This window comes from Lytechinus variegatus, chromosome 2, assembly GCF_018143015.1.
Source record: "Lytechinus variegatus isolate NC3 chromosome 2, Lvar_3.0, whole genome shotgun sequence".
Lineage (NCBI taxonomy): Eukaryota > Metazoa > Echinodermata > Echinoidea > Temnopleuroida > Toxopneustidae > Lytechinus > Lytechinus variegatus.
The window spans coordinates 20,849,311-20,868,447 of record NC_054741.1 but is presented as its reverse complement, the minus strand read 5'-3'; the positions used below and the strand labels follow the sequence as shown (position 1 = coordinate 20,868,447).

Below are 19,137 nucleotides of genomic sequence, written 5' to 3'. Positions count from 1 at the left end.
TATTGTAGCTGTTGGGACTTGCGATGAGTTTCTGTTGAGAAATAGGTTTGCTGGAGGTGGTTGTACAGATTATTGGACGATAATGCTGTCTTACAGTTACAGATATCTCGAGATGAAGTCTTGATTATAAAAAAAAGAAACTGGGACAGTTCTACAGGGGCATCTTGTAGGCCATACATTACCTGTGCTAGCTTGACATGGAAATGGGTGTTACATGTAGGGGACATGTTTTTTATTCCAGATGGTTGAAAACATTAATGTAACGATAGAAGGCCCTTTTCCCACAGATTGGCCTTCTTGAAGTTGGTTTATAGGGACATTGCTTTACAACATGTGGATAGCAAGAGGGGGGGGGGGGGTGCTAATCTTTATTCTTCCTACATGTACATTGTAGATGGCACGTACAGAGAATATTGAGGGGTGGGGGTTGCCTCTTCATTAATACAGAGCTCCAAGGGTAAAAGGTTGTCTAGGCGACACCAATGTAATGGGATTTGAGATTGCTATGAAGAAGCATGGATCCTACTAGAACATGGAAGAAGCGAAGCGAATCTGAATTGACTCTTTCCATAAGTCATCTTTACTGAAATGAGGCTATTCCCAAAGAGAAAATAATTAGCATTTGTGATGATGTAAATGAGGCCATTACAGTTCCATCACTAAGGACCCCTTTGTAGAAAGGACATGGTCCATGAGATGAGCTACAAAATTTGAGTCTATATATGACATTAGGATGAGAACAAGGTTATAAGGATTAGTATCATTGAATCCATTTTCTGTTTGTTACTCAATTTATCCCTAGAGCTGAAAATAGCATGATGTGAACAAGGCTGGTAGGATGAGTGTGCATTATTATGGGATTAAACATGTAGGCCATGGACAGTAGGCCTTACAAATAATACAATGTGAATTCTACACCATTCTTTATTTTTCTCTTTGATATGATATGGCTTGAAATATATAGCCTATGTTTATACCTTGATTTGAAGTATTTCCACTCACAATCTCATTCATGCATCAGTAATATTGATTTTAGGAAATATGCATATGAATTATGAAAATAAGTAGCCATGCCTTATTCTATGTATTAAAAACTTCATTGAAAAAATTCAACAAAAGTGTGAGGTGGAATCAGAAAATAATGCATAAAATTATTTCATGTACATAAATGAGAATTATTAGTATGTCAGTACAACTTGTACAGCCTTTAGAACTGCTGAATGTAATACGGAATCTTGGGTTACAGATATTAATCCATTTTAGTCTGAATTGACATGAAAACAAGTTCAATTACAATCTCAAGTTTCAGGACTTCCAGGATTACTTTATTTGAAGGCAGATTTAAATTGATTGTATTTTGTATTTTCTTGTCTGATAGTGCTTTGATAGTTTAATGACTACAATCCCATGAAATTTCTTTTGTGTGTGTGTGTGCATTATTTCCATTTGGATATATGTGTTGCTTTTTCATTTTTGCATTCACAATCATTTTTTTTCCTCTAAGGACTCAGACCTACATAGTGCATTAAAACATTGACCAATTTCTATGGACAAATGTATAAAGGTAAACAAATATATATATACACCAAAGAATAAACTTAAAGCAAGCAATTTATTGTTTTGTTTTTTGATTTTCACTCAATCCTGCAGGTTCTTCGTGTAGGCAGACAGCAAACATCAGTCTCGGACAAGTCTAAAACATTTTGTTTCAAAGCTTAGACTGGAGAAACTTCTCTGGAGCCATAATTGTAAGTAGTAAACCTCCAGTGATGGAATACAGTGATAAATACATGTATAATGCAAGTTTTGCACAGTTGGATATGATTTGAATGCAGATACAGCTATGTGGACATGACCCCCATGAAATTTAGTTCATATGTTTATTAAAGTTTTCATATCGTTCAAGTTCACGTTAAGGCAAAGTCAGAGCTCAGTTTAGACCGAAACTGCTAGCAGGTATCCTTTCAAGTTTGTTCGCCGGTTCTTCTTGAAGGATTCCATTGATAATATACCCTTCCTTATAGACCTCAAGCAAAACTCATAGATTATCATCTAAAAAACTCCTTTCCCATTCCCCCTTCAAGTAATCTCCTTTTCCCATTCTACACCAATCGAAGGATAATACACTCTATCACCTTTCTAGCCAGCAGTCATGATTGAATAAGTTGGGAGTTTTTCCTGTAGATTTTTTGTTTGAGTTTGGGATCTAAAATCTTAATAGTACCCTACCTAATTCAAAAGCCTGTTATATATGAATAAAAGGTCTCTGCTGGTGGCTATTTTCTTGTCCGAGAAGTATTATAGAAGTATACGATCCCCAACCATGCAGCACAAGAACTTTTCGCAGTATTGATGGGAACTTGGCAAAGTTTTCAGCTGAAGAGTGTTAAAAACTAACACACAGTATTATTGTATGTACATCAGTTTGGGTTTATTCTTGTTGTGATCTCATATTTTTCTTTTTTCTTGAAAACCCGGGAAGATGTACACCGGTACCTCATAAATTTTCACTTTTTCAATAAAAAATGCATCAAATTTAAAGCTGACTGATCAAGAACTATCACCATTGAGCAATAAAGGATGCCCTTTGAATAAGGAATTGGTGTGTCATTGGAGTGTTGTATTTTCTTTTGAATGCCTTCCCCACATATTACATAAGAATTTGCAGCTGACAAATCACTAAAATTTAAAAATAAATACATGTATATAGTATATATATCTATAAAAGTTGGGATTACATAACAAATTGTTGCTATTAAGAATCTGAGCATAGAGCTATAAAGGGGTTGTTGCCTTTTGATCAATAGATGTATGGTCATTGTAGGATTGTATCCAGACTATTTCTATTGATGGTCTGTCATTGAAGATGGCTCAGAGATGGTCATGGGTTTGAGGCATGTTGTTGAAATGAACAAACCAATTTATGTTATTAATTTAGCGGAACCTGGGCCCATTTTACAAAGATTTACAATTCTGGTAACTTGGGAATTGTAACAACCGTGATTTTGATTTGCTGCTGTGTCCTGTTACCAAGGTAGTTTCATCCACCATAATGGCAAGCTCATCTACCGGTAATTATAATAAGTCTGTTTTTGATGGAACCCAGGACTTTGTTACTGAACAGGAATTGAATGATGCGATTGAGTTAGAATGGATTTAATACCATTGAACATTGTAATAATGACTTGGTTAATAGTTTTGTCCAAGTTTTCGGCCATTGAATGTTAGTGAGATGCTGTCAATGAACACAAAATTTTAGTTTTGCCTGTATTAACAGGAGTTACTCTGTTCCTGGAACTAGACTATGTTGTGAATGTAGTTTGTAATATAGTCCTTGGATGATATCTATTGAACGGGAGAAATATATTGCCATTGAAAAGGAATTGTCTGTTGCCAGTTTGTGCCACGAAACAGGACTAGATGGGAGAGGAGTTTTTTCCTAAGTCCTTGCAAGTCCTTTACACCAATAGGACAGGCGTGTATGTCTAGTTCTGAGGATATTGTGTTTGATGTTTATGCTTCTGAAACATGATCTTCCAATCAATTCATTTGGCGTTTGTCAATTAAGGTCAACAGGGTATCTATATCAACAAACTGATTTCGCTTTTCTAACTTTTTAGAAAACTTCTAACTTTTTAGATTTCCAGAAGCAATTTCGGGAATCTGTCAATGATCCATGAAGTATACTTAGTCCCTGAAAATTAGATTACGGATTCCAGAATTGATTCCAATGTAACATGACCCCATCAGACCTGCATATGCACATGGGAAACATTTCAGGCAGCTTCTTGCGAAGCACTTGCTCTTAGCCTATCAAATTGAAAATTTTCAAAAATTTTATCAGAATATCATTGACAAATCACTCCATGAAACCTCTTCCATGTATGGCTTCTTTTGCTTAGTGTTTCAGTTGAATCATATTAAAAAAAAAAAACTTTTTTTTTCATTTTTGAGCAACAGCATATTTGTACTCATCATCACTGGTATTTAACGAAAGAAACGGACCTCCAAATTTAGTAAATCACATCTCATTTGCAACCACTTTATATGTGGCTTTAAAGCTTTCCATCACAACCGATGCAATCATCCGATTCCTAATCAAGCTAGCTGAGATTGAACCCTTCGTAATAAACTGCTGCTATTCAGGCAAATGCCACATTCCATCAAGCTTTATATTTGTGTCTCGGAGCAAGGAATATTATTTTGGACCTACTTCAGCTTGAGCGCGTTTCCCCTCCAGCCCCTTCAAGCTATATTTGCATTAAGTATCAATCAATTTTCTCTGTCTCTGTTTTTCACTCTTTCTCTCTCTGTCTCTCTCTGTTATGCAATTGTTTGTTTCTATTTGACAAATGATAAATGGTAGTAATAACCAATATGGGCATTGATTAAATAAAGTCATGCATGTAATTTAGTTTTTAATAAATGTTTGAGGGACTTTGGAGTGTATGGCGAGTTGACAGTGTGCGGGTATACAAACGTGGGTTTTACATCTATGATAGGAGAACGACAGTGATGATGCTGCTGATGATATCATTGTTCATTATGGTGGATGAGAAGTTGCAAAATTTACAACAGTAAATGTCAGGAGAGGTGAGAGTATAAAGTTTTTCCCCGAATCAGTTATCTTTAGATTGAATCTTGTGTGATGCAGTTATCTTGGTAATAATTATTATTGGCTTTCTCAGAATAATTCGCATAATAGTAGGCCCTATTTGTTTACTGATTAAGATGTCATAGATGTTGGTTGCAAATACTATAAAGCTGTTAGTGATAATTTATTCTCTGTTTTCATTTGTGTATCCAGGGGGAAAGGGCGGAGGGGAGTTGTGGTTGGGGGAGGGAGGGGTAATCGTAAGGATCGTAATCTGAGGATAAAGGGCGACTATTTCTAATGCAGCAAATCATTTCCTGACACTCATTAACTGTTCTTGGGCATAGGCACTGCCAAGGGTGATCGCAATCTTTGTTTAAAGTCATTTAAACCTCTTGCCCCACCCCGAGGGGACAACTCTTACCCTCCCTATCCCTAGTTTTTTCATTGTTTGGTTGATATGATGAGGGTTTGTCATCTCTCATGAGACTGGCAGGGTGAACGTGACAGAATCAGATTTAATTTGAAGGAGATGAGCGGGATTAATATCGCTGTGGTAGAACCAGGTTTGGGAAACGATTTTGTAGTCAAGATGAGAGGCACATTGCATGCGAGGTAGGAGAACGTGATTTATTTTTATACTATATAGTACATGTACATCTCATCATGGTTTATTTAAATATGGTTTGTCTGCACAGAAGCCTTTGATCTTGATAGGAAAATACATGTATGTATTGTCAATGTCATATCAATCAACCCATTATGATGCATTAAGAGTGAATCATTTAATTTGGTTGGATTGTTTTTAAAAAAAAAAAAAAGCACCGAGCACTTTCATGAAGTACATTGTGTGTATTAGTTCTCAAAGAACAATTTGATTCTTGTTAACAAATTTTGTAGAGGAAGGAAGAGGGGGGTGGGCAAATGAGAAGAGTAATGATATTTTACAGTATATTCACTTATGTTTATGGAATAAAAGGTCAATTGAAACTTTCAAGAGGGAATATCTTACCTTTTTTTTTAAAGTTGGCCCTATGTTTGTACAACTAAATAGTTGACAGAATTAACTACTTGTTGTATGATGATCTTGCAAAACTACAGTCAGTTTTTAATTGACTCAGAACATTTCTCATATACATATGACGGTGACAAATCTAATGAATGGCAATGCAAATATGTGATACTTAATTATCTTTTTAAAAATACTATATCCAGGACATCATAGTCTAAATTCCATGTGAAACTTATACTCTTTTCATAAACCCATCCTCCAATTAGCCACCTAAGAGTAATGCGGATAATTCAATAAAAATTGCGTTCACAAACTCCGAAAATAATCCGCACTATTTTTACGAGCGCCCGTCCTGAAAAAGGCGGATAATCATCATGACAACTTGGACACGCCCCCTCCGATGCGGTGGTGTTGGAAAAGGGTGACCTTGTGACCGCACCATGGCAATTATCCGCATTATTTGGAAATGCGTTCATAAAGTCAAAATCTGGTGCTATTATGCGGATAATAGCAGCATCAAAATAATGCGGATAACTCTGGTGATTTTACGACCAAATTATGCTGTTATTAGCCGCATAATTGGGTTTATGAAAGGGGTTCTAGGTACATTTTACAGTACACTATTTACAGTATGTACCTGTATCCCATCATGGAACCTACTCCCATCGATAAATAAGTCTACACTCTTGGTTTTATTGGAAGTACAGTTTTTGCGATTGAAACTGCTCACAATAGGTGTAATGTACTATGACAATCATCAACACATTCCACTTTGAATGGAATTCCATATTAAATACACTCAAGACCAGTTTATATATTCCCCATGCATTTTCCCATGGAGAGGAATTTCCCCCTTCATTCAGAATTAATTTCCATGGATATATTTTGATATCACAGGATTTGATTTATGAAGGGTTGAATAGCTGCATTCATCACAGGACGTCAGTGGTTTTACGTGGTATGAATAATGTCCGTGATTAAGAATGATACGACTCATAGTATGCCTCTTTCGACAACAGAATAAATATCATGTATCGTTTAATATGAGATTGCAGCTTGTGGTTGTGGGAATATTTCTGAGCTTTTGTGTAATCATACATGTATGGTGGCTGATTAAAAAAAAAGGATCTCAACCTAGAGAATCATTTTGAAAGCTTGCTAAAAGATAAAAATCCCCTTTGAAATTTTTGTGTACATTGTAGGTCTACAATCTTGAATCTGGAGTGGACTCCTTTTGAAATAGTTTGTATATATTCCTTCATGGGTACATGTACACTCCATGGCTAATGAAAAATCCTAAAGAATTCATTCATGATGACTTTTTACATATGATCCTGTGACACTTGCTCCAGTCTTAATATCTCAGAAGGCATAGGGTTAGTGTTAGGATTGTAATAGGGTTTTGTTTCAGAATAATGTTAAGATTAGGATTAGAATTTATTTAGTTTTGGAGGTAAGGTTTTATGTTTGGCATAATGTGCAGAAATTTCCTTGGCAGCGAAATGTGAAATAATGTCATGGAACCCTAGAAAGAGCACGCATTTATCATTAGGATTATGATTTTGGAGGATTCAGTACATCATAATTTGTAGATTTTGTACTACTACATGTGTGTTTTTTATGATCTAAAGCATTTTGTTTACATGACCAATACAGTATGATTGCTCTTTATGTGGGTACAGTGTACCCAATTATGGGTTTATTGGGAGTAATATGCCCTATAAAAGTGGTAATTTGTGAGGTTTTTCTTTTGAAGGCAGGTAAGGCTTGTAGTTTATTGTACGCTGTATATATGAATCCTATAGAAAATATGAAACAACATGCCTATAACACAATAAGTGAAAGTGATAAAAAAATATGGCAATTTTCTCCTTAATAAGTAGATTTATGAATACTTAAGAATATATCTTCACCAACCCTCTATGATTCCTAATGCCATTAATCTAGTCCTTATAAGACAGCTTTCTCACTACCTTCCTAATACTAGTTTACTGGAAACTAATGAGAATGGTCAAAGCAATCTTGGAAGTGATCTTCCAAACCGGTTCATAAACCACCTCGCGATGTAGTTTTCAAGATCGCTTTGCTGCGTTAACTGGTTTTAGTGTAAGTGAGGACACAACCATTCTTTGGGAAGCGATCTTCATACATTTTGAGGCTTGAGCACGCTACTCCACATGACAGGTGTAGAATGCCTACACCATGTTTTCGAATTTCACGCAAAACGTGTCACCCCACTGAGAGCTTTTCCATAGCACCAAGATTACTTTACATGAAGTGACTTTGAAATCCACTTTCTTGTGATCAAATGGGAATGCTATCAAAGCGATCTTCCAAACTGGTTTCCTGAACCGGTTCCAGTAAACTAGTTTAAATTTTAGAAAGGGTAATGGGAATGGTATCTAACACTCCTTCCTACACATAATTGGTTCTCCATCCTATTCTCTCATTATGCAATCATGTATTCTAAATATAAAATTTTTCGCTGATCCTGCCCAAAATTTCAATACAATCTCCAAATCATACCTTACAATCCGCTCACATTTCAGAGGTACCCCACTTGATTAGATAGACAAAGTTTGTTTAGTGAGTCAGGAGTAAACCTCAAATGTTATTCCTGCTCATTTGCCATAATTTCAGGCGGAATATACAAACATAGCTTATGATATCAAGGGGGAACGAGAGTGTTTGCATATCTCCTTAATTTCATTTTAACTGTTTCTCTATCCTTGTTTGGATGCTGGATACTGGATGAGGATGTCTCCAATGATGGCGATGAATCAGTCTGGTTACACTTCAGGGATTTATATATACATTTACCACATTCCTTTTTCATAGCGTGAAGTGCTACATTGTTTCTGTAAGAGCCTGAATGTGCTAACATATTGGATATTTGTACGACACTGCATACATACATATACATTAGAAATTTTTTTTACAACAAATCATGGCTTTTGCCTCAAGTTTTGGATTTCATGATTGCTAGGTTGGAAACAGTTACAATAAAAGTCTCTCTTGTATTGTAATCTCTAATAGCTTGAAACCAAACAATGTCACAAAATTTATAAGACCCTGAAAATTGTGGAATATGCTCCTAAAATTTAGCTTAGTATTTCAAAAGGTAAATGAAAATGACTATATCTATGAATATGACTTCTTTTTGTATGCCGGGCTTACATGAAATAATTTTTGGGACTTTTGGGAACTTGTTTGTAATAAAAATTATCATCTACACTTCAGCTTAAAAAGTCAACACTATGTACATCTGCTATTTGGTAGGTTTATTATCAGCAGTAGTCTAATTGTCCTTGCATTCATCTAAGCTGTTGTAAATGGCCCCTTAGTAATTAAATAAGTCATCATTATATATTCACCTTGCAGCGATTACGATTCATTCAGATATATTAGCTGTTAATAGAAAGAGAATTACATCATGCAGTCCAATGGACAATGCAACTGACTGATCAAATTAACAATGAAGTGTTTGAAATATTTTTGGCAGGATTTTTTCATCCCCTGATATATAATCAAGAAAATTTGTTTGATTTATCCATACATTTGGATATTATTCAAATGAGTTATTAGTTTCAACAAAGCTCTTCGTTTTGCATATCTTAATAGGGACCCATTTCATAGAGACTAACTGCCAATTACTACTCAGTACCATAAAATTGATTGTGATTGGCTGCTGAACCCTGTCACTACATTGCCACAATAATACCAAAGTTGTAATTTTTATGAAACTGGGCCCCAGAAAGAATTACAGGTGAATAGCCCCTTAAAATTGACAACCCATGCCCAATAATATGAAATATATTCACAATAAAGGGCCTATACACTGTATATCAATGTTTTTTTAAATCAAAATTTGATGTCAAGAATTAATTTCAATTATTACAATTGTGAGTCAGTATATTTCGATGAGTAATCCTAGCGCTAATGGGATTGGTATATCAGTTTTTTAATTCACGATATGCCATAGAGCATGACTTGGGATTAATTATTCCAGACAGACATGCATACTGTAGCACACTGACTTCATATCTAATAGAGAAAGCATACAAATGCAATTAATTGCTTGATTGTACTTAAACTGTTGTATTCACAACATATGTGTAATGGCCCCTATAGCTAGTATTTTTATATTTCAAAAGCTACATTGACATTTTACTGACATTAAAAAAAACATACATGTACCTTCACACACAAGCAGTGACTTTCCTTTTATATTGTGTCTTTATATTACAACCAATTTCTGATTTCTTAGAAAATTTTTCTAATTTCCAAATTTGATTAGCAGATTTTGGTGTCTGGGAAAATTATTTTTATATATTTTTTTGTACAGTCCTACATGTACATGTATATGTATGGAAGCGTTTACTATGCAGAAGAGATTCTTAGTAGCAGTCATGTGAAAAATACCTAATAAACCATGAAAATAACCCTAACTACTACTAAAAAATGAAGGTAAAAGGTTAATTTTATTAGTACCTTCAAGTGAATCAATTTCCTTCCAAGGTGTGTGATATTTATATCATAAATATCCTACAAGTAACTTTATTTATATTTCAATTTTTGTAAAATGATGTGTAGATTTGTAAAATGATGTGTACATGTAGATTGTTAGTTTGACGAGCTCCCTATATGACTAATAGTAAGAGAGCAACAGAAAAAATTATACAGGAGAAATAATTTATGGGTCTAAGTGCAATATTTAGATTTTATAAAATCTGATAAGGGGATTGTGATTGTTGGAGAAAGACAATTGAGAAAAAGTTGGGAACTCTTAAGAGAATTTAAACAGGAGGAAGAACAAATGAAAGAAAACTGAAAAAGGATCAAGGAAAGAAAAGAAAACTGCTAAAATGTATTAAAACATAGAAGTATTCCATGTAGAGTGAAGGAAGTACGTTTTGTGAAAGAGTTAATAATACTGCAAGCCAACACGAATGTTGTCTATAATGTTCATCTATCTTATATTACTTGTATCACATTCATTGATCACAAGCACATTTCTCTCCACATTGTTGAAATCTTTCAGCAAAAGCAATCATGTAACATGAACAGTGTCTTTTCTCAAATATCATTAACCTCCCTGCCCTTAATTCCATACCACTTTCTCATGTAGCATCGATCATAATGTTTTCACTGTAAGCAATACCATCCTTGTTATTGGACGAAAGAGCTCAAGGGGAGAATAGTCCAGTTTATCTGGTAAACTATGGTACGTGGCAAAAGTAGGGAGTTCTCAATTCCCTGGTATATCATCCATGAGGCAGTGCTGCACCAGCCCGAGTTTGCTCAATCTCAAGATTTTAGCCCGATCAGCCCTCTTCGTGGTTAATCTCAAGATTCAAGAAACCCATCTCCACCAGCGCTAGAAGAGCAACTCGTGCCCGAGTGAGGCATTAATGTATTACGGTATGATGCCGTGAATAAATAATTCCAAGTCAAATCTCAAGTGCGTCTGCACCCGCGAATTAGCGGGATAATTTGTTAATGGTGTCGATTTTGCAAATAAACCTAAGTTGACTTAAGATTGCAAGCTCAAGATTAATCCAGCGAACTATCTCAATGATTGCATCTCCATTACAAATGATTTCGAGATACATGTAGTTCAGAGTGGGATAATTTTCTTCATCAGAAATAGCGCGATTATTTGAAACTTGGGCTGTCGCTGACCGCCCTCTTGAGGTAAATTCCTGCTATGAGAGATGGGTCTTCTTCCATAGTAAGTGCTGCTTCATGATGAAGATAAACACGCTGGTTGTGTGTGTGGAACTTTTCATGTACTGTTATTTTTTTCATAATAAATTGAAGAGAAATGCCAGTAGTTGCAGGAAACACTAACTTCATGAGAAAGTCTGTAAAACCAGGCTTAATTGTCAGTATATCATCGAGGATCTAGATCTGGTACAGTTACATAAACTGAACTTTGTGAAATCTTGAAATCTATGCTGAAAAATGTTCACTCTGAAGATCACCAACACAGATAAGCGCACGTGGCACAGTCTATAATCATTGGTTTGAAAAACGGGCCCGACGCTTGACCCGAATCCTGTGCTTATTTGCTGATTTCTCAGCAATTACACATATTCTTCCAGAATTCTTTGGCACGTATGTTTTATTTATACAAACAGACACTTTGGTGGTCATTTCATTGGATTCTGTACGAACTCATTGTCTCACCTGCGAAGCAGAGTGAGACTATAGGCGCCGCTTTTCCGACGGCGGCGGCGGCGTCAACATCAAATCTTAACCTGAGGTTAAGTTTTTGAAATGACATAATAACTTAGAAAGTATATGGACCTAGTTCATGAAACTTGGCAATAAGGTTAATCAAGTATTACTGAACATCCTATTAGAGTTTCATGTCACATGACCAAGGTCAAAGGTCATTTAGGGTCAATGAACTTAGACCATGTTGGAGGAATCAACATCGAAATCTTAACCTGAGGTTAAGTTTTTGAAATGTCATCATAACTTAGAAAATATATAGACCTAGTTCATGAAACTTGGACATAAGGTTAATCAAGTATCACTGAACATCCTGCATGAGTTTCACGTCACATGACCAAGGCCAAAGGTCATTTAGGGTCAATGAACTTTGGCCGAATTGGGGATATCTGTTGAATTCCCATCATAACTTTGAAAGTTTATGGATCTGATTCATGAAACTTGGACATAATAGTGATCAAGCATCACTGAATATTTTGTGCAAGTTTCAGGTCTCATGATTAAGGTCAAAGGTCATTTAGGGTCAATGAACTTTGGCCGAATCGGGGGTATCTGTTGAATTACCATAACTTTGAAAGTTTATTAGTCTAGTTCATTAAACTTGGACATATGAGTAATCAAATATCACTGAACATCCTGTGCGCGTTTCAGGTCACATGACCAAGGTCAAAGGTCAATGAACTTTGGCCGAATTGGGTGTATCTGTTGAATTACCATCATAACTTTGAAAGTTTATGGATCTGATTCATGAAACTTGTACATAAGAGTAATCAAGTATCACTGAACATCCTGTGCGAGTTTCAGGTCACATGATCAAGGTCGAAGGTCATGTAAGGTCAATGAACTTTGGCTATGTTGGGGTTTTTTGTTGAATAACCATCATATCTCTGTAAGTTTATTGGTCTCGTTCATAAAAAGTGGACATAAGAGTAACCATGTATCACTGAACATCTTGTGTGAGTTAGAGTAGTATTCAAAGTCAGCACTGCTGCTATATTGAACCGCGTGATGCAGGTGAGACGGCCAGAGGCATTCCACTTGTTTTGATATTGTTACCACAACTGGCATTTACCTTTAAGCTCTTGTTCTTGTAGTGCAGGTGCGAATATATACATGTGTAAGTAAAAACATTCTTGTTTTTAGCGTTTACTTCTGCATCCTACTCATGAAGGCATTGAAGGCATCAACAGAGGGATAATGGGCTGGGTCATTAGATACCTTTAAAAAAATGAAGACAGATTGAGTGCATGTATATACTGGTATTTCTTTTCTTGATCTTTATAGAAAATTGTATAAAAATGTATAGGATAAAAAGATGGAAATAAAGGGAGAGAGGGGTGGGGTGGGAGAAAGAATGGAAGAGGTCTATAGGGGATGAGCAACCATTTAAACCACTCATTATTTGTATTTGGCACTGGTCTCCCGTGCATTCATATAAATCTGGATTCTATCACAATCAAACATAACGAGCGAGAAGTGATGAGTAAGAGAGCACATTAGAAATGGATGAGTGGCAAACCACAAGGCATTTACCTCAGAAATGTGGTACTTCATCCCTGGTTCTAACATTTCCCTAAAATAACCATGGAAGTCTTAAATATGGATTCTTCCGACCCATGAGACCATTAACCTTCCGTCCCCCATTTCCATTATTCATACGCTGTAATTGATTGTGCGGACGTTGACGCCAGCATCACAAATCGTCATAGCGATGAGCCAGTCTGAGCCTATATTCTGGTGGTGGTACTTCTGGTGATGGTGATGATGATGGAGTAAGCTTTTCACATGTGCTATCAATTACACAACCATCTTCGTCATCGCCTTCTAATCATTTCCCCACATCCCACGCTTTGTCACTTCCAAAGAAATCTAAGGTCTTGGGTAGGGGTGGGTCCAGGATTGTTCCAAAAGTGGGGGGGGCACATTTTCCTTAGGAAAAATCTGACAAGCAAAAAAAAATATGGTCAATTGATCTGAGAACTTAAAAAAAATCTGATACTGATTTGATTATAACTTTGATAATCTGCAAGTTATAATGGTGGCATACATTTATAAATGATGAGTTATGAAAACATTTGAGCTGTTAACAATGAAATGTACTAAATCAAAGAATAAGTTCTTCTAAAACTAATCTTTCACACTCAGTACATTAAAGATCTCCTGTATAAGCATAATCATAATTTTTTTTCAATTAAATTATTTTTTCAATATGGATACATGACAAAAGTCTAGGAGACTTCCATGTATGTGTAAGACTTTATGTCTGTCCATGATAATGATATGGATATAGGATATTGTATTCCTATACATGCTGTACATGTTTTACACAAGGGACATCTCAAAGATGTAGGCAATGAAGACTTCTTTGGCTCTTACCCTTGAGATGCCCATGGGTTAACAGCGTGCATACATATGCATAAATGTATATTACTCTGAATTGAAAGCTATTCTTCAAAGAGTTCCTTATACGTTGTAACAGGTGTATTGCAACATAAATATGCAAGATTTTATCTTCATATTATTCTTACCGAATTCATGAATTGCCAATTTGAGAATGTTTATTTCCAATTCATCTAATGCCAGTTCGTCCAATTGCCAATTCGTCTACTATCATTTGGTCTACCATCAGTTCGTCCACTATCCACATGGTCTAATTGCCAGTTCGCCCACTAACCATTTCGTCTTATAAACAGTTGGTCCGATAGCAATTCAGTTTATACACCATTTGGTCTAATTGGACCAAGTGTTAATTGTGCAGAATGAATGAAAATGAAATGGATATTAGACCAGCTGGTTATGAGATGAATTGGTGATTAGATGAAGTAATGATTGGACCAAATGGTTATTGGACCAAATGGTTGTTAGTTGTTAGACGAAATGTTGATAGACGGAATGGCATTAGACTAAATGAAAGTAGACAATGTGGTGAGTGGACGAGTTGGCATTAGATGAATTGGCAATTTACCTTTGAGAATGCCATGAAAATCTCATCAAGTTTTCGATAGTGCAGCATTTTCTGATGTAGTCCTAAATGTATGTAATTCACTCGTTAACTCTTCTAAGTGGCAACAGCTTATACATAGCTATACTGTTCATTCAAAATCTCTCAAACATTCTATTATATTTCAAAAATATATGTTGATATGTATAGATTTATGGTAGTATGGGATCACGGAAGACAGTATCTCCTTTATTCAAACACAGGATTTGAAAAATAAGTACAACTGCCTGTGATTGTGCACTTTAGGATATTTCCAAAGCTTGACAGTACTCACTGAGTCAAGCTATAATATCTTGATTGGCTTGTTTATTCACTGAAAGATGAATCCATTTTAGGAGATGAGATAGATTCCATCCTCCTTCTCAGAAAGATGCCGTCGTCACGATCAATGGAGAATGACCCATTCTGGCAGTGAGTCATAATCTGATTTCTCTGCATCAAATCATTTCATACATAACCATGTCAAGGGTACGGACAGTTTGGGATGTCCGCCTTTTGCAAGATATGATGTACATGTAAAGGCCTGGTCACACCGCCCGAGCGTTGTTGGAGCGGTGGTGGAGCGGAGAGAAAAAATAATCACCGCTCGCTACCATTCACCATTTTCGATTTCGATTGTTGTTGTTTTTTTTATTTTTTTTCCCCAATTTTGTGAGCGAAATTCGACCCTCCCTACTGCTCCACGACCACTCCAATAACGCTTGGGCGGTGTGACCAGGCCTTAAGGGGCAAGATTGTAAATGGGTTAATTTAGTCAAATCTGTTTGAGTGTGTTATTTCACTGATTCCTAGTATTTGTGAAAGACTATTCTATTAACACATTGACATCCATAGCTTTCATAAGGTTTAAAAAAAATTATTTTGCTCTTCATATTCATTGGCAAAAATTTTAATTGTATTTATACTTGAGTCAAAATGTCTGATAGATGGTACAGCATTACATGTATTTTATGATCAATTGCTAGTTTATGATTTCAGCAGTTCATATGATCGCATTGGCAATTAAGAGTGCTTAATGATTTTATTTTGGAATGGTACCACATACTTGCAATTATGTATTTAAAAAAATCAGTGTATCCTTCCCTTTTAATCATATTTCATATGTAATTGAGATAGCATTCGGTATAGAGCACCTTGCAAATGTGTCCCATTATTAAGGAGATCCACCAATTGGAAACCATATTTAAGGGATACAACCAATGTCATCTTTATTTAAAGTAGTTTTATTTATCATTTCTAACTGATTACTAATACAGTATCGCTCAAAATAAAGTAGATACCCATTCAGGTTCTGGTTTATGAATATTCAATAAAACATTCTGTGAGGATATCATGATAATTTTATTTTGAAGTTCAGGGTGTCAGAATATTTTTGGACCACAATTTACAGAACTTTGGATTTTGACCTGACAGCGATAATCTGCTTAACCCAAATGAACCTCATAGATCTGTTTTTAGAAACATGACTTGTTTAATCTTTGCACGATCAGATTCCACCCATTCTAAATGAAATTCCCTCGGAATATTATTACATAATGAAATTAAATTTTAGCCAAGTTCATTTCCTTTCTGTCATTGGGTAAAAACCACATTGAAGGGATGTATCCTATTCTGATCAGACGATCTTGAGAATCTTCCCCGAGGACTGATGAAATTACCCCTAAGATTATAAATAACTGTATCTTTGACTCTGTTCTTGAGAACGTCAACCACAAGTGGGTAACAGTTAATTAATTGATGTAATAGTGCCGTTGGATATTGCCTATTCATGACAGGTTGAGACTGAAGCTGAGTGAACTCTGCCTTATTACACTGAACATTAATATTTAATCAGGTTCTTGTGGATTAATGGCTTCTAATATTTTTATGACTTTTTTTACTGCCAGATTCTTTTTTTTACTTAGTTGTTTAATGATTCATTTATTCTGAGATCATAGGCTGTATCTGACCTCTAACCTTATTATCTGAATGATGTGCTGAAATCTTAAGTTGAGGGTTTTTTTTGTATGGTGTACTCCATAATTTTTAGAGGAGATGATCCAATATCATATTTGTTATTTTGACAACAAAAGATCTTTATTTTTTTACATAAATTACATTTAGTTGCTTTTAGATTGTATGCATTAATGTGATCTTCCAAGGGACTCTTTGGACAAATTATTGATAATGCCTAGGGTCTTTTCTTTTCAGCATGGGGGGGGGGGCATAAATGTTGAATGCCAGCCCTTATGCTTTCATATTTTTAGGCTTCTTCATATGTACTGCTATTTTTCCCTGTTAATTTATTTTCAACCCTTGTCAATCATGATGATATTCTGATTGGTTGTGTGTTGTCCATCATATATAATCAACTTTGTCCCATGCTTCACCACCTGTTACTGTACACTAGTCTTTCTTCAAAGGCCATCACCTGTATTCTTTCCCTGTCAAAGGATGATCATTCTTCGTATTTCATACGCTGAAGGCACTTCTCGCACTTGTTGAATTGCAAGATTTGCAATGAGGTTACAAATATTGTAGTAAAGTCCATTTCTTTCTTAATCTTCATATCCTTCTATAGTAATAATGAATATTTTTTTATTTAACTTCAAAAAAATCAGTTCATAATCTCCACACAATATCTTGGTGTACTGGCCTGATATTGCAAAGTTTATCTTGAAGAATATGCTGCAAAATTGACCTATTAAAATCAACATTAAATTAGAATATGACCTTTTGGGAGACAAGTAATTAACTAATACATGCCTTTTACAGTAAAGACATTAGGCAATATGGTTTGAGTATCGTGCACCTGCCTTTCTATAAAAAAACACACAGAGGTCAGTTGAGATCACTGACAGATTCATTTTTTTTTTATATAATTGATAGACATTAAATCATCACAAGAATTAATAGATGACAAGGCCATCGTGAGGCCCTGAGGTTTTCTGCAAGTATAAGCCTGATGTCCAAAACCTCTGTTTTAACATGTCAGTGTATCCCTGTCCATATTATATGAAGAGGGGGGAAAACCGCAATTTACCATTCGTAACAGGCATGATCGTTTATTGTCAAGATGCGGTTTTCTTTTGATCCATCCACCTTTTGAGGGCTGATGTCAGATATATCTCTAAGTGGAGCGTCGTGGCCCAGTGGATTAGTCTTCGGACTTTGAAACAGAGGGTCGTGGGTTCAAATCCCAGCCATGGCGTAATTTCCTTCAGCAAGGAATGCATCCACAGTGTGCTGCACTCGACCCAGGTGAGGTAAATGGGTACCGGCAGGAAGTTATTCCTCAAAAAGCTGTGTGCACCTGAATAGGTAGCCTAGCTTAGCCGGGTAATAATAACAGCAGGGCCCGCTGGGAGAACAGTTTTCGGAACTGAAGTGGCTACCCTGGGTAAATATACCTCTATTATTATTATTGCAACCAGTTCCCTTTAATTGACTTGATTGGGGTTAAAACATGTTTGAATGTTGTAGTTCATGTGTCATCTGAATATTTCCCCCCTCTCTTTCTGCTGAAGCAAATCAAAGCAATACATACATGTATGAACATATGTAGTGACATCCTATTGTCATCTTCATTTGATTCAGGGAAAAAATAACATGGGGGCTCGGGGCGAAGTCACCCCCGAAATGCTCAAAAAGGCCCTAGAAAATAAAAAAGAGCCCCCGAAAATCTACATTTACTGCAATGTTAAAGCTTATCCAAAATTGCAGATTAAAGCAGTAGGTTGTGAAAAGTAGTCTCTGAAAAAAAAATATTTTTTGCCTGATTGGATTCACACACACATTGACACACATTAAAAATATGACTTGGTTTGGAAATTCATATGTATATATATAGTTCAAAACAGTGCTGACAGTGTGATGTATATCACATAAACGGAAATTAGCGATTGGGCATTTGTTTCAGAGAAGCTTGAATAATACGAGCTAGAATCATAGGCTGTAAAGTGGTTTTAAAAGGGGAAAAGAGGGAGGGGCTGACCATTCAAAGAATCACAGTCAGATGGGACATTTATAAATTTTGTGGAAAAAAAAATGATAAAAGCATGGACCTACTAGCATGATAAAAGTACCCCCTTCCTGTTCCATTGCACTTGTGTAAAGCCAACATTGCCAAAGCCACAGTTTTACTGAATTTCTTTTTATTTCATCATTAGAAAGTAATTCTAGAGACTTTGGTTTACTGCTGTTTTCTTCTTTAATTTATAATATAAAGATACAGTATTAGGTCTTGGCCCAGTGTGCGATGTACATAGATTTTGACAGTGTTTTTTATCTATAATTTGTGCTAAAAGAGTGATT

General features: G+C 35.7%; 1 protein-coding gene across 1 annotated transcript in view; it reads left to right on the top strand.

Annotated features, from left to right (window-relative positions):
- Window positions 1-1,655: 1,655 nt before the first annotated feature.
- The window catches only part of LOC121407543 (coiled-coil domain-containing protein 102A-like), a 33,425-nt gene continuing 15,943 nt past the window's right edge, over window positions 1,656-19,137 (top strand). The window contains exon 1 of the mRNA XM_041598675.1: window positions 1,656-1,748. The gene's annotated coding sequence lies outside the window, so the exon portion shown is untranslated. The remainder of the gene's footprint in view (window positions 1,749-19,137) is intronic.